The sequence below is a fragment of the Gorilla gorilla genome, chromosome 9, assembly GCF_029281585.2.
Source record: "Gorilla gorilla gorilla isolate KB3781 chromosome 9, NHGRI_mGorGor1-v2.1_pri, whole genome shotgun sequence".
Classification (NCBI taxonomy): Eukaryota; Metazoa; Chordata; class Mammalia; order Primates; family Hominidae; genus Gorilla; species Gorilla gorilla.
In genome coordinates, this window is record NC_073233.2 from 37092437 (window position 1) to 37109587 (window position 17151).

Genomic DNA, 17151 nt, shown 5'->3' on the forward strand with positions numbered 1-17151 from the left:
ACCATGGCAGTCACAAATACCTTGTCATTTGCGATGAGTTCTTTAGAAACATTTTTACAACACAGTACTCACAGATTTCTACTTACAAAATCAAGCAACAAGAATCCCATAAAAAGATGAGCTCACAATAAAATTTTTTTAATGAAATGAAAGTACCATAGAGCCAGTGAATGCAGCAAACAAAAGAATTAGCACTTCTGAAAAATGAACAGATAAATTCACAAAAACTCCAATATAATTACATTTTCATTGAAATTAAAAAAAAAAGGTACATACAAACACAACAGTTTACTTCTGAGAAGGGAAACCAAGGGAAAGGGGACAGGAGTAGGGTGGAAACTTACATTATGCACACACTGTCTTTTAATAAAATGTTAGGATTTTTACAGCATACGCTTTTAAAAATACACTTAAAAAGCAGTCTGGTACTATGATATTATCATTGGATAAAATAGTCTTTCAGGAAGAAAATGAAGATGATCTTTTTTGATCATTAAATTCTTTTTAACAATAGAGATAGAACCATCTTGTTTCTGAGTGCTCTAAAAATACAGTTTCGAAATACATAAAGAAAGAACTAGACAAATACAGTATCATAATAAAGATGTTTGAATTATACCCTCTAGAAATTGGTAAGTGGAGTGAACAAAAATCAATTAGGCATACAGAAAATGCAAACAACACAATCAACAACTTTGATCTGATTGACATATGTAATCCCGTACTCAAAGGAGAATATGTTTTCTTCTTGAGACCACTTGTATACACAAAAATTGAGTAGTATCCTTGGCAAAGGAATCTCAACAGATACTGAAGAATTATTATCCTGTAGTCCACACTGTATGATGCAAAAACATCAACAATCAACTATAAAAAGAAGGACGAATCCCAAATAGTTGGAAACATAAAGTCCTTCTTGTAAATAATTCATGGGTTAATATAGAAATCTTAAGGGAATTTGTGACATGCTTGGAACTGAATGACAGTGAAATCACTACATATCTAAACTGTCAGGATGCAGCTAGAAAAGGACTTAAAGGGAATATTGTAGTCTTAAATGCACACATTTTAAAACAGGAAATATTGAAAATGAGTAAAGCAATCAGCTCAAGGAGGTAGATGAAAACAGTATTGCACACTTGAAGTAAATGGAAAGAAACAGTAAGTGCAGAAAATAATAACATAGAAAACAAAAAAAGAAGAGAAGAAATGAAAGTTAAAAGCTGAGTCTTTGTAAAGACTAATGCAATATATAAACTGACAAGATTGATCATGGGGAAAAGAAACAGTACATAGACAAACAATATTAGGAATGAAAAAAGAGGATAACTTTAGATGCATTGAAGATGGTAAGACCATAAGAAAATATGAGCAACTCTATTCCAGTACTATTGCAATCTTACATAAAGCAGATAATTTACTTTAAAAAAACCATGAGTTATTACCAAAGTTAAATCAAGAAGAAACAGATTATTGTAATGTACATCTAATAAGTGAAGAACCTAAATTAACAATGAGAACTTTATTCACCAAAAGAAAGTATCAGACCCAGACAGGTGTCTTTAATATTGACACATAAGCTTTATACGAATTATTCCAGAAATTAGACTGAGAAGAAAAGCTGCCCATCCACTGTTATGAGTCTATCAAAACTAGACAAAAAAGCATTTAGTGGGAAGATTATGGATCTCACTCACCAATGAATACAGGTGCAAAAAACTTAAATAATATATTAGCAGAATAAATACAATATTGTATTTAAAATACATGGTGAACAAGTAGTATCTATTTCAACAATAGAAAAACATGGTTATCATGGAAATGTTGTCAGTTAGAAAGATGTCCAAGTTCAAGCAACAGGAAACTTGTTTAAAATGGCTTGCACAAGTAGGCATTTATTTTACTCACATAAAAAGAAATCTGGAGGTAGTCAGTGGCCGGTATTTGTTCAGTGGCTCACCAGTATCAGGAGTGATTATTCTTTACTCTTTTACCCATGCTTATACAGGGACTGCTGGCAGCTCTGACGTTAGACAAAGGTTAGAAAAAGGAAAAAGGAGGATGGGTGAAGGGTTCCATCTGCCATGTTTTTCTCTTTTATTTTTCCTGGAGTCTTCCTGGCAGAATTCCACTTAACAGATCATCGGCCAGACTGGCCAGAATGCCACCTGTAGCTGAAAGGGAGGTTGTAAAAGCAGTGAAAATATAATTATAATTAGCTTCCACCACTGATGCCCTGAACAAAATCAACATTCTGTTAGCAAGAGAAATGGGGAAGAATAATTATTTTATAGTCAGCAAGTAGTGTCTGCCTTAAAAACCTAGCAGAGAAATTCACTATGTTAACAGATTAAAAGAGAAAATTGATATGATTATCTCATTAGATGCAAAAAAAGCATTTAGTAAAACAATAACTACTAACAAACTAGAAATTTCAGGAAATTTTGTCAACACAATAGAGAGTATATGTGAAAAACTTCTGGCAAACAATACTTAGTGCTGAAACTTTAGAAATATTATCTTTAAAGTGAGAAACAAAAGGAGGATACCATTATATCTGATAAACACACTAAAATATAATTACATATTATATATATGTACTTGTATACATATATGATATACAAATATAGACAAATAAATTATAGCATATTCATTCATTTAGTGATACGCTATCGATCAATTAAAATGTTAAATGAATGCACTAGATCTTTACCTATCAACACTGATATATGTCAAACATATATCAAAATACTGAGTAGCCAAAGGATATATACCGTATATTGCCACTGATGTAAATTTGAAAACCTTGAAACTACTACTATATATTATTTATTAACACCTGAATTTGTAATAAACATAGAAGCCATACCACCACTTCATCTAGAAAAAGAAGGAAGGAAAGGAGATAGATAAGGGATACAAGAAGGCTTCTACTGTTTAGAAATTCTTATCTTAAAAAAAAAGAGACTAAAACAAATATGTCAAAATGTCAGAATGTGTCAAATCTGATTATGGGTACATGATTCTGTTTTGTGTTCTTTTTTGCACACTCTAAAATGTTTCACGTATTTCATAAGGGTAAAAACCTCAAGAATATCTTTTGTCTCTGATGTCCCCAGTCTGTGACAAGTTCTAGAACCCCAAGAATTTTCCAGTGGTTTGTCTAATGTCCCACATGAGGGAGCCAGACCCTAAAGCTGCAAGTGTGCTGACCTCAATCATTCTGTAGGTTTCCTGGGCTCTTTGGTTCTCACCTCCCACCCTGGACTAGCACCTGCTGAGGTCTCTAAACCAAAAGCCTGTTGGTCCTGATCCTTGCTGCTTTTATGGAGCCCTGCAATAGTTTTCCTAGGTGGGAGGAAGACAGGCATCCCTCAGTTTCACTCCTAGATGAGCAACTTTTAGCCAAAACTCATTGTTTCAGGCCCCAAGTATGATGGCCCTGTTCTATGTAACATATAGGTCTACCCTTCTCCTTTCCTGCCATGCTGGAACAGCTTCAATAGCAATGCAATGTGCCTGAAATCAGCCATACCCTTTCATCTGCCATGACCCCAAGATCCCTGAAATGACCCTGTTCTCACTGTGGGCAAGTGAGTACTGGTTCTTCTCTACTTTTAGGTGTTCCTTGAGGCTATGGCTTCCCACATCTGTTATCATCACTGCTAGTTCTCATCAGGGAATTGAGGGGTAGGTCAGGGAAAGGGTAGGAGAAACTGGAGATTCTGTGGAATTATTTGCACCTGACAGGCCTGGTTACATAATTTTTGGGGCCCCATGCAAAATTAAAATGTGGGGTTTTTTGTTTACGAACCAATTGTGGAGCCCTGTGTGACTGCATGGGTCACACATCTATGAAGCTGGCTCTGGCACCTAGCCTACTTCCTCAGCTGTGGTAAGTTCTCTTGCCTCCTCAAAAATAGTCCCTCTAACCTACCTTTGCCTACCAGCCAGATACCTCAAAGGATAAAATCTCTCCATCCTCATTCACAAGGACCACTTCATAAGCAGTGAATGATTGGCTGTACAAATACCCATGATCTTTGTTTCCATGGTTAATAATAGGAAACGAAGAAGGAAAATAGTCTAAAGCTGATGTATTTCCCAAGGTCTAGGCTAGCTATCATACGTTGAGCATTTACTATGCACCAGAAACTGAACTAAAAACTTCATAAACATTATCTCATTTAATTCTTATAGAACCTTTGTATATAGATATTATTATATTCTAATTTTAAAGATAAAGAAACAAAGATTACAGAACTGTATGTTTTTTTTAGCACAGTTTTGTTTTACCTGAATTCCTATCTCTCATTCCCTTTTCTAGACAAGAGAAGAATCTGAGTGGTCCATTGACTCAGGATATGATTGGTTAACGTTGAACAATATTGATTAAAGACCCACTGTTCAGAGGACTAGATACTACGAGAAAAGCCACAAGACTTAAATTTCTCATGAAGTTTGTACATGCCCTGAGGACATGGCACTTGTAAGTATACATGTCAATACATTGTGTGGTGGGCATTAGGACTGTTGACAGATATTCTGTTTTTTTTCTGGCACACGATAGGACTGTACTGTACCGCCTACTTATGACCACGTGACTTGCTTTTTTCAATAGAATGTGAATCAGAAGTGATGTGTGTTATTTAATAGAAGAAGCATTAAGACTCTATTTCTCTGCTACATATCTTTCCCTCTCCCAAGGAGATCAATAGCACTATGGATTGTGACTGCTCTGTTATCTGGGTCTCCAAAGTGAGAATAACAACAATGTAGAGCAAAGCTCCTAGATGACCTGTGGCAGACATCTAGTATTGTGAAATAATCCTTTGTTGTTTGAAGACTTTGAGGATTTGGGTATTGCTTGTTATTACAGCATAACCTAATCTATCCTGATTCATATGAAAGGAACCAGTGCTAAGGGGAAGCAGTCCTATCATATCATTTATTGCATTAGAAAATGAAATAGCTGCAGATAGCCTGACCAGAAACACAAAATCAACTGTCCATAATTGACTTATCTTTCAACTTCCAACCAAAATATGATAACAATAGTAAAACACATATCCAGTGTTTACTATAGGCCACTGTTCAAAATGTTTCATGAATATTTACTCATTTAGTCCTCATGACAACCCTGTAAATAAGGTATTTTTATCTTCCTTTTATAGAGAAGGAAACTAAGCACAGAGAGATTAAATTGCCCAAGATCATACAGCTAATAAGCAAGGGGAGCTGGAATTTGAACTTCAGGAGTCTGATTCCCAAATGCATACCTTTGACTACAAAGTTCTACTTACTCTGTGTAACTCAAAACTTAAACAAATTCCGGGAGCACAAAAGCTGCTTCAGAGTTGTAGAGAATATAGATTGCTCACCTCTTCCTCATACAAGTCATCCCTCTCCTCCCTGTCCCTTTGCATCCAGAAATAGTACTCTGATTCCTTTGAGTAATTCCCTCTCCTCCACTTTCAGCCAACATGGCTTGGATGGGGTTGACACAAGTCCTGCTCTAAGGATACATCTGGATTGCCTTAAACCAGCCAGCCTGTTTTGTCTCTTGGATTGGTTTGGGGATTAGAGTCAGTGTGAAGAGAGGTTAGCTGGTGTTTCTAGGGAAAGGAAGGTTTCTTTCTCTACTATTGTAATTGGCAGAGTATGAGTGTGAAGCCTGCATCTGTAGCCACCTTAAAGCTCTGAGGGACATGATGGAAATTCACAGAGCTTGAAATGGAACCAACCCACAGGAAGCAAAGCCAAGAGCCAGATGCTACTGTCACTGTTTGAACCCTGAATCAAGCCACACCTGAAGGCAGCTGTACCTGTGTACTTTTGAGTTTTATGAGCCAATTAATTTCTGTTTTTACCTTAATCCATTTTGAGTTGGTTTTCCTGTCACTTACAGCAAAAAAATAAAAATAAAAAATCTGAACCTATGGAAAAGTAAACAAAATGAACAAGAGCAACAGTAAAACACACAAAAATCTATGAGAGCTATAAACTATTCATTTCTGCTTAAGGGGTGAAGATCAATCTGAATTATCAAAATGACTGAATCCAACATTATTAAACAGCAAGACAAATAACAAAACAGCAACTCCATTTCATCGACTTCAGGAAATCTCTAAAAATGTATTCAATTGCAAAGGGAGGCACCCTGTAGATCTTAAATAACTTGCTATATCTTTTTTAAAAAAGCAAATGTCTAAGAATTATTTCTAACTGTTCACCTTTAGTCATTGTTGGAATACAAAAAACACTGTTCAAGCACTGTTTTAAAATTTGCTGGGTTTACTTCTTAGGATGGCTAAGATGCATCCTGTTACATCATTAGGCCTTCTTTGTAAAAAAAAAAAAATAATAATTCTAGAGACCCTTTCATGGCAGAAATTATTATTTGTTGGTCAAATGACCCAAAGTGCGTATGAATTTAATACAGTCTTTAAGTAATTTTTAATTTTATCTATCACAATAGCATTCATGTACATTTGGAAATTAGTCACATAAGGATGTACTGGCTCGGTTCACAGTTATGCTTACCCTCCATATGGATCCTCAGGGCATTAAATAACTGTAATATTCCCTCCCCAGCTGATGCTGAAGCCCAGTTTCTTTCTAAGCTTTCCAATTATTGCAGTTGCTGATTTGGTATGATCTACAACAGGAGTTGGAAAATATTTTCTCTACAGGCCCACATAGTAAATAGTTTATGCTTCATGGGTCATATTGCAACCACTCAACTCCATTGTTACAGCCTGAAAGCAACCATAGGCAACACATGAACAAGCAAGCATGGCTGTTCTCCAAAGAATGCTTATTTCCAAAAACAGGTGGCTTGCCAGGTTTGGCTCAGAGGCCATGGTCTGTCTACACCTTATCTAAAATAACAACATTGTACTATTTTAGATGTGTTGAGAAGTTTCCTCAAACCTTGAGATTCTTGCTCCCTAAGTTGGAGTGGTTTTATGTGGCCAGACCATTTGACTTGGGGAAGAAAGCAAATATCTTGAATCGTACATCTTATGTCTTCCAGTTAGTGTTAACTATGATTACTAATCATTGTCAAATGAAGAGAGTATAAAAATAACAATTTAACATGTGCCAGAACTGTGCTGTCGGCTTTATTTATATGACATCCTTGAGTACTTACAACACCACCAGAAAAGAGGAATATGTGGAGATAGAAAACCCTCATGGGAAAAAGAAAATTTGTAGGTGTGAGACAATGAGTGCAATGGAAAGAACATGAATTTTGGACAGATAAGACTTGATTTCAAGTCCTGGCTTCACTCCTCCATTCCATGTGACCTTGGCCAGATTTTATACCTCTCTTGAGTTTCTTCATTCATAATTGAAAATATAAAACTATATGAGAAAATTATGTTGTAATTGTAATTTATAATATTACCTATCTTTTAGAGAAATGGTAAGGGTTTTTGAAGTGAGCAAAAAAATCATGTAGCACTGGAACATGGTAAGCACTCATTAAACCTGAGCCATTCCATGTGCTACACATAATGATAAAGTGACTTGCTGAAGGTCACATAGTAGTATGGGTGGAATTAGGATTGGCACTCCACCCCGACTGACTTCAAAGCTTGTGAACTTGCTACTGCATTGCACCGCCTCCCAGCTATAAATTTGAAGTGGTGCTATTCGACTCATGCATGGAAATTGCTCAGTGTATTAAAATATGAAATCTCCAAAGCCAGTCACATGAGGTGAGTCATCTCTGTTGGGCCATGGAAGCTGGGTGCATGTTTCTGGAAGTAAACATGATGTATCCAGCATATCATGTGGCTGACACTGCCATGTAATACTCGATTTGTCTTTCCTCCGCACGCCGACACTATGGGAAATACTCGTAACTTCTAAGTCTAGTTCAGATTCTCTTGGCTGCCAAATTCCGAAACAGCCATAAAATGTGATTTGCACTCCTAGCCGCTCAGGAATCTCTCCGTTACCTCAGAGAATCTGGCCACAAACAGGACTCAGAGTGGAAATTGCCCAACCTCTCTGCTATCACTCTCTTGAAAGAGACAGATCCGATCAGCATCTCTCAACTGTGAGGTATTTTTGGCTATGTCAAGAACATTCTCAAACAAGGTACGTTTAATGTATACATTTTAGAGTTGGAAATGAATGGAGAGAACATCTAGATCTACACCCTCATTTTTCAAATGTGAAAATCAAGGCTCAGGGAAGTTAAATAACAAATCCAACACTTCTAGATTCCAGTCCCTGATCATTTTCCCACCCCAAATATAATCTGGGGTGGGGAGAGGGAGAGAGACACTTAAACCAGGGTTACCAGATTTAGCAAATAAAACTACAGGAAGCCCAGTTAAATTTGAATTTCAGTAAAATAACAAATACTTTAAAAATATAAACATGTCCCATGCAATAGTTGGGACAATGTTTGCAACATATTTATACTAAATAATTATTCTTTATCTGAAATTCAAATTTAACTGGGCATCCTGTATTTCACCTGGCACCTAGTCCAATCAAATAAGCAATGCCAAATTTCTACCTTCTGAAAAATATTTGAAAGTGTCAAGTTAGAATCTGGCTTAAGTGGAAGGATAGAAAAAAAATAAAAAAGAAAGTAAAGAAAAACCCTGAGTAGACAGGAAGAACTCAGGTGAAAATAATCAATGACTAGAAATGAAGTTAATGAAACCTAAGAAGAATAAGGAAGAAAGAAGAAAAGGAGGAAGGCAGAAAAAAACAGACCCCCTAGAAGGTGATGCTCTCTCCTTTATCTGAATCAGCTTGACAAAATAATGTTCAACCTACTGTCTTTTTTTGCGTCCCCCATTCGCCACTTGTCCTTCCTGCTCCAGTGTTACTTTCCCTGCTATATACAACTACCTTCCTTCTTCTCTGCTAAAATTGTATTATATTTAAGTTGTAAATTTTAAGTCAAAGCCGTACATTTAGATAATTTAAAACTCAAAGAGTACTGAAAAGCTTAAAAAGAAAAGCTCTAGTCCTTTTCCCCACCTCTAGGTTCTTTTGAGGAACCTAAATTAGGGTAGCCAGATTTGGCAAATAAAGATACAAAATGCTCAGTTAAATTTGAATTGCAGGTAAATAATAAATACCTTTAAATATAAACATGTTCCATGCAATAGTTGGGACAATGTTTACAATGTACTTATACTGAATAATGATTCTTTATCTGAAATTCAAATTTAAGTAGGTATCCTGCATTTTATCTGTCAAACCTACCCTAAATCAAATAAGCCATGCTAAGATTTCTGTCTTCCAAAAATATTTGAAAAACTACTTTTAAACTTCGTATCTGTTTCAAAGGTGACCAGCAGTTCCTGTTTCCCCATAACTGAAGTGTTTCCTGAGATGGGGGACTGTTGGTGGTAAAACCGAGACAGTCTTAGATAAACACGTATTATTCGTTGGTCACCTCATTTCTTATGTTAAAGATATTTCCATCTCACTCAACAATAAACCTTATTTTTGCTTATCAGTTTGAGACATTATCGTTAATTTCCTACTTTGAGAAGTGAGTATCTGTTTTGGTTATTTTTAAACGGTTGGTACAAAACCGTTTCCACATAGCACAAGTTCACCAATTTGGCCTAAAAGCCTTAAGAGAGTAGCTTCAGGGAGAATGTGTTTTCTCTAATCAGAGAAAACAAGAATTACGTTGTGTGAGTGTCAAGTTGCCATTTTATTGTCCCACTGAAATGCTTTCCCCCACCTAGGAATCCTTTTAAATTTTCTTAACTTTAATTGCCTTTTTCCCCCCACAAAGAAGTCAATTTAAATTAAACAGAATCCATCACTGTGATAATTTTTTAATGAGTAAAGATAATGTACTCTACAGAAATTGAAATGAGGTGTTCCCAGGATCATTTGTGAAGTCTCACAAAGTCCTCCTAAGAGTCAGCTGAAATTAATGAATCTCAGTCTCAGGACCGTCAATGCCATGTAACTGAGGGCTAGGTTCAATGGAAAAAAACCACACACAATAATAATAGTTACACTTTCCAATTTGAGCATTTAGCTCCTTTCGTTCCAAGATCCTGAGGAATTTTATAAACATTAATTAAGCTCTCAGGTGTGATTTATTAGATTAACTCACTGATAGACATCAAGGACTTTTTAATAAAGCTGGATTAAAAAGAGGAATAAATTAACATCCCAGGAAGATTTCCATGCTGGGGTGGAGCCCCCAGTATTGGAGGGAAGGTCAAGAAAAGAGATGTGCTCCTTAGCTCAAATTTCTTGAACTAACTCTGGTCTCAATACACAGTGACCACAGTTTGATGCGTCCTAATCTCCATTGAAAAATACCCCCTCCACAGCTTATTTGAGCTTCTCTTTATTGCTTCATCCTCATTCTTCCACTGGGTTTCAAAGACAAACAATGGCTTGTGAAACAGGTGACCTTCAGTTCAACAAGAGAAGTTTCTATGCTTTGTGGAAATCTGAACACATGTTTAGTGATGCTTTTAGGGTAGAAGAGGTAGTCGTGGTACTGATCCAAATACTAGGTTTTATTTTATAGGTTACTCAAGCCCTTCTTGGGTGGAGGGTAGGGTAGGGAAAAGATTTTTGGTCCTGTACTGTGGGCAATATGTTGTCCTGATAGATTCCTTTGTCTTAAGAAGGCAAACGGCTGCAAATTAAAATAAATTCTCAATAATAGTTTTCAATAATAGATTGAGTTTACGGAGATACAAAGAATTTCCATTATCCACCCTGTGAATTGAAGGGATGGATTAGCAAGGATAATACAAGAACAGTAAGCTAAGTGATGTTTTATTGTCTTGTTTTAGCAAGCCCTGAATCAAGAGGGGATCAAATGTGAGGAGATTGGGGAATTGGAAACCCAACTTCTCATAAGGTATGAGATTCTAAAATAGAGCTAGAACCCTAGACTTTAATCTTTTTCCTCCAGTATGAGCAAATTCAATCCCCTCACTATACAGATGATACATTTGAGTTCTGGAGAATTAAAGTGACTCGAATAATTTAAGAAAGCTAATTAGTGGCAGATCCAGGATGTGAGCCCATGCCTCTCACCTAATTCCTATACCTCTGCTATAAAACCACATGGACATGTCGGCTCTTTCCTTCTAACATTACATTGGCTGAAAGCATTTTCTGGAGACAGAAACAAGAAGCAAGTTTGCTTATCTGACAGACATAAAACAAGGGGAACAATTAGTGTAGCTTTCTTGGGAAGGTGACAGTGATTTTAAAAAACAGCCTATTAAATATGCAAAGCAATGGAGGAAGGCAGCCAAATGTCACAGGTAATCCAGAAGGAGAATAATTCACTTTTGGGCAACAGAATTTGCTATTATCTGTAATGTTTAAGCCAATGTTCAACATGAGATATCAATTCCCACATTTTTAGCTATCTAAGAGGCTTAGATGGCTATATTCTTAGAAAAAAAAAAGGGTAACAGGAATTATAATATTTAAGGAAACACTAGGTTGATCTTGGGAGAAAGATGGAAATAGTAAAGGCTCATGAATAATAATAGTAAAGGCTCATGAACTCTGGATTTGAAGAACCCTAAGCAGAAATTCCATCTACAATCCCCTTAGCAAATAACCATCCAACTACAGATCAACTCCACAAAAATAGGGAACTTACTAATTTAGGTGGCAGGCCTTTCCTTGTTAGGCAGGTTGTATCATAAGCATGCTCTTCAGTACACTGAGCCAATATGCTGCTCCCCTATGATAACTGTCGGTGAATAACTGTTGTTCTATAGTTCAGCCCTACAAATATTTGAGGTCTCTTATTTTCCAGGTTGTACTGAATTTTCTCTATTGATTCCCCTTCCTGAACACAGTCCATGGTCCATTCTCTGCCTTGTACGCCCTAGTAGAGGCTCCAGGAAGCTAAACCTTATAGAGAGAAACACAGGCTCTCTTGCCACCTGATTCTCATGTGGGTTTGGTCAAGAGGAAGGACCAAGAGGAACTTGGAGATCAGAAGGAAAAAGAGGTAGGGAATTTCCTTCTTGCTCTTTACTGGTGTCTACATTTTTGGTTGTGTTTATGTCCTTTTGTGACTATGGTTCCTGTCCAATAGTCCTTCCTCCATGAATCCCTTAACCTTGTCTACACCTTTGTAAGCAGCCACTTCATTAAAGTCCCTTGAACTATCTGAGCTGGATTCTGTTTCCTGCTAAGACTCTTGTTGATATACAGGTTAAAGAAGCATTCTGTGTTTCTGGAACTTCTCCTCAATTAACATGTTTTTCGGACATTCTCATTATTTTGGCTGCTTTCATTTGGTCACAGTCTAATTGTTCAAGTCCTGCCTAAAGAGTTTCATCCATAGTGTGGGCCACAGCATTTCATATTTAGTCTATTGTGCATCACTTTAATCTCCCTTGCCAATGATGTCCTTTCTCTGTTAATTCATGTTGTATCTTTCTTTTCTTTTTTTTTTTTTTTTTTTTTTTGCTATCTTACACGGGTGCCTCACCTGGAGCTTGCATTCAATACAACGCCTAGATCTTTTTTTTTTTTTATGTGATTTTTCTATTAAGCCAGGTCTCTCTCATGTTCTATATTTTACTCCTTGTCAGGAGACTGAATTATTTAAAAGGCCTGGCCCTGGTATTAACATGCTGGTCCTGAATGGTGACAGAGCACAGGGACACACTATTTTAAAAACACTGTTAGGATAGAACATTTTAGTTTCTCTTGTCCTAGACTCTGTTTGTTCTCAGACACTACGTCATAAAATTTTCATGGACATTAACTTCCTTTGACTTCCATGGCCTTGTCTCTCCTGGGCCCTGTCTCTTCTTGATTGTCTTGGGTTTTGTTAACTACTTTTTCTTTTTCTCCTCCTTTAGTTTAAGTATTTCCCAACATTCTCTCTAAGGCTTTTGCCACTTCTTTGCAGAACAAAGAATGCACACCTACCAAAGGGCTACTTTGCACTCAGCACTGGGTAAGTCACTTTCCAATCAATCATCCCAAAAACCATCTGAAATATTTGTGTTCTTACTTGATCGATGAGGAACTTGACCTTATGCAGTGAAGAATCTAAGAAGAGAGAGGTTCTACCTCATAGAAGTGAGCCAGACCATGTAGATGGTGGGCTCTCAGGGCAGGTTGGCCAGGGGATCCGTAATGACCTCTCTGTTTATATCGCTATGCAGTAAAAAGAGATGAATCTAAAGGAAACACGTTGTACGTGTAGAAAGTAGAATGGCTTCCCAAGAGGGACACTAAGTTACCTTTATTGCTATTACTGACCAGCATTGTCATTTTATAAGTAGATTTGTCTGAGGGCCTTAATGGTAATATAGTTGGGCACAGGGTTGATTACTTATATTTCATGAGAATAGATGATTAAACATTCTCAACCTAAAGAAATGTTATTATCTTTACTACATTAATATTTTGTTAAAGAAAGAGGATTACAGCATTATTTACAGTTACTGATCTGTGGATTAATAGGAAACACTGCTCTTTAAATACAGTAATAACATGTTAGTTACCAAGAAAACTGAGACCTGAGAGGTAGAGAAATTCTGATGAACATAAACAAATTGGGTATAAGAATGGAAAGCAAATCATTTTTACGGCAAATGCATCTGAGCAAACCTGGAATAATACTATTTTCTAATTGTCAATAACTGTCACCCCTTGATTAACAGATGTTTATAATACATGATAGAAATATATACTATATATTGCCCATTAAAATTGGCAAGCAAAATAGAAGCTCCAATATTTCAGAATTTCTTGAAAAGAAAATTGGGGGAAGGGGAGAATACACACACATACACACACACACACAGACACACTCACAAAATAAAACATACTATGCCAAGCCCACACTGTAATTTATCAACTGGGAAGGAAATTGACATGTCTTTTCCTGCTGATTTATTGGTTTATTCCAACAATTCATTGTAGAAAAGGCCACCAATGAATTACAGTGTGGGAGAAAAATTAAGCGGAGCATTTAGAAAGGTGTTTCAGAATACAGCCTTTAGAAACAACTTACATAGCTATTTTATAGCCAGTCCCAAAGCAATTGGTGCATGTGAAATGCAGTATACAGTTACAGAAAATACACCAGAAAATGCCGTGCATACTGCTTCCCATATTTAGAAGAATATGCCACGTCACATGAAGATTAGACTTCTCCTTTATCTTTAAGCTAGAATCATGTAACATTAGATCTCTCTTACTATTTGTTGTAGAAATCATGTTGGAAGGGCAGTAACAAACATGAACTATGTTAGCAAAGTCAGTGATGGACACTGCTTTAGTGATAGAGACATTCGTCTTTTAGTCCAAAGGGGATAGAAACTTTCATGGGGTAGAACAAAATGCTGAAATCTTGCATTACAAAAATCAGGATACACTACCATCCATCCTGTGTCCCAGCCCTAACCCCAAGGATCTAAGGCTAATAGAAGAAAGGAATTTCTCCATTAACAATTCCATTTCTAACTTCTCAAACCTGGTTTAATCAGCTGATTGCCCCTCTTTGTTTTCAAAGAGGAGTCTCTTTGAAATGATTAAAGATACGTGTGATGGTTAATTTTATGCATCCGCTTGGCTGGGTCTTAGAGCACAGATATTTGGCCAAACATTATTCTAGATGTTTCTCTGAGGTTTTTTTTGTTTTTGTTTTTTGGATGAGGTTTATATTTAAACTGGTAGATTTTGACTGAAGTAGATTACCCTTCATAGTATGAATGGACCTCATCCAATCAGTTGAAGGCCTGAATAGAACAAAAGACTGACCTCCCTGAGCAAAAGAGAATTCTGTGGCAGGCTGCCTTTGGACTTCAACTGCAACATCAGCTCTTCCCTGGGTCTCCCACTTGACAGCCTTTGAACTTGAACTGTAGCATCGGCTCATCCTGGGACTCCAATCTGCCAGACCACTGCAGATTTTGGACTTGCCAGCCTCTATAATCACATGAGCCAATTCCTTAAAATAAATATCTCTCTCCAGACCCACACATTTTATTGGTTCTGTTTCTCTGGAGAACCTTGACTAATACGATGTGCGAAGTAAATTGTTGCTTAAAACTGTAGAAAACATTGTGGATGTAATTTATAGAGTTAATGTAGGAAGGCAGGAGTAATACACTCTTCATAGTCTTCTTCTTGTTATTATTCTTCAGTGGGAAAGGAGGATAAGAGCAAGTATATACTGAGTGCTTACTATGTGCCAAACATTATGTTTATTTATTTACTTGTTTGTTTATTTTTAGAGACACCATTGGCTCCTCACAATATCTCTATGAAAAAGGTATTATCTCTAACATATAGATAAGAAAAAGGAGACCCAAGGGGATTAAGCTACTTTCCATTGGCCACATAGCTTGTGTGGAGCCTCTTTGGAGATGTCTGACTCCGAAGTCTATATATATTATGTTTATTTGAGTGAGTACTTTTTCTATTTTTATGCTGTTTTCTCATGTGACATGATAGATACTGCTAGAAGCACATCTATATACTAAAGTGCTCCTTTGTAGAGTGAAAACCACCATTTTTTTAGAGCTACTATGCACTAGGCACTGTGCCACTTTTCCTATATCATCTCTAATCCTCATTTTAACCCTGTCAGCGAGGTAAAAGCACTTCTATTTGACACCCAGGGACACTGAGGCTTAGAGAAATCATATAACAGACCCCAGGTTACACAGCCAAGCTGGGGTTCACCCCCGGGTTTATATGATTCCAAAATCCACCCTCTTAACTCCTACACTATGCCTCATGCTCATTTCCTAAGGATTCTGCATCAGTGTGCACCCCTAAGTCATAACCCTTGGTTTTCAGACAAAAGAGCTTCCATGTTGTCGAATTTTTTTCTCACTGGCTCAAGGAAACAGCAGAAGGGTTTCTATGCTGCAGCATGCTATTTTCTGAATGGAAAAGAAAAAAAAAACCAGAAATGTTTCCAAAAGAAAGTACAGAATATGTGCTATAAATTCTAACATGGACTTTCTATTGACAGCAGAGTCTAGGGTTGCCTGAGCCACAACACTCTACTTTATGTTGCAGCAGCAGAGACTTCACAGCAGGACTCCTTAAGTCTTTCTGGTTTGCTCCTACAAAGTGATCAATAAGCATCCTCTTTCCCTTTTTTTTGTCCCTTTTGGTTGTGTTTACTTGGTCTAAAAAACAAAGAAGGGGAAATAAGCCCCTTGTTGGGGGGTTTTCTCTTACTTGCCCTGTTTCCTAATCACACCAGGATGTTATTGTCCAAAGCCACATTCACATTTAGAAATAAAAGAGAAATGGAATAAAACTTCAAGAAAAAGATATGAAAATGATGCTGCAATAAACGTGAATTCCTGTGGATAGGCAAAATGTGGATACTCCTTCTGGATGTTTGTAAATGGACAGAGAAACCTGTCTTGCCTCAGAAACTCAGAAGCAATGATGTGCTTCTTGATGTATATGCCTCTGTAGACTTCAGGAAGGTGAGCCCATTTTTTTACTGAGGGAGAGTGACAGAAATCTATCAACCTGGCTTATCATCCCACAATTACAGCAATTTATAGTGTGCTTCTTGCAAGGTCACCTGCACCTGCAACCAAACAAAAGCACTCTCTCTGCCTTTGTTTCAAAGCGACCTAATGTGCTCACTGCAACTCAAGTTATCCAGGATATTTTTCAATTAATTTGCAGTCACTTAGGCTTAGCATCACACAAGCCTGGCATATATCACATTTTTCATTGGCTGGAAATACCGGAGTGTCTCAACCCCCCTGTTTCAGAAGAACTGCTTTTCCTTTTTCTTTTAAAGTCACTTCATTCAGCTTTTTCTTTTCTCTTGAGTTAAGGAACTTGTCGTGAGAAAAAAAAATTCTTTGTGATTTCAAGAAGGAGCTTTCCATTCTGATAAGCTGCCTATATTTTTCTATCACCGCCCGAAATTGTCTGAAGCAATTAAAAGCATGGCTAATTCTTCTGAAAGGAGGCTGAAACCTCTGCATTCAGAAGGAGACTCTTCTGATACAGCATCGGGCACCACAGTCTGGGTCTTCGACCCCCAGTGGGAATGTGTGGAGACAAGGACTGAAATTTTTAGATCAAAAATGCACTCATGGACATTTATTATAAGAGAAGGAACTAGAATGCTTAGTAGTAGGGCCTTTCCTTCTCCACCCTTGT

General features: G+C 37.0%; 1 long non-coding RNA gene across 1 annotated transcript in view; it reads right to left on the minus strand.

Annotated features, from left to right (window-relative positions):
- The window catches only part of LOC134759283 (uncharacterized), a 53293-nt gene extending 51317 nt beyond the window's left edge, over positions 1–1976 (minus strand). The window contains exon 1 of the long non-coding RNA XR_010135376.1: positions 1909–1976. This is a non-coding gene — a long non-coding RNA (uncharacterized lncRNA). The remainder of the gene's footprint in view (positions 1–1908) is intronic.
- Positions 1977–17151: the final 15175 nt, after the last annotated feature.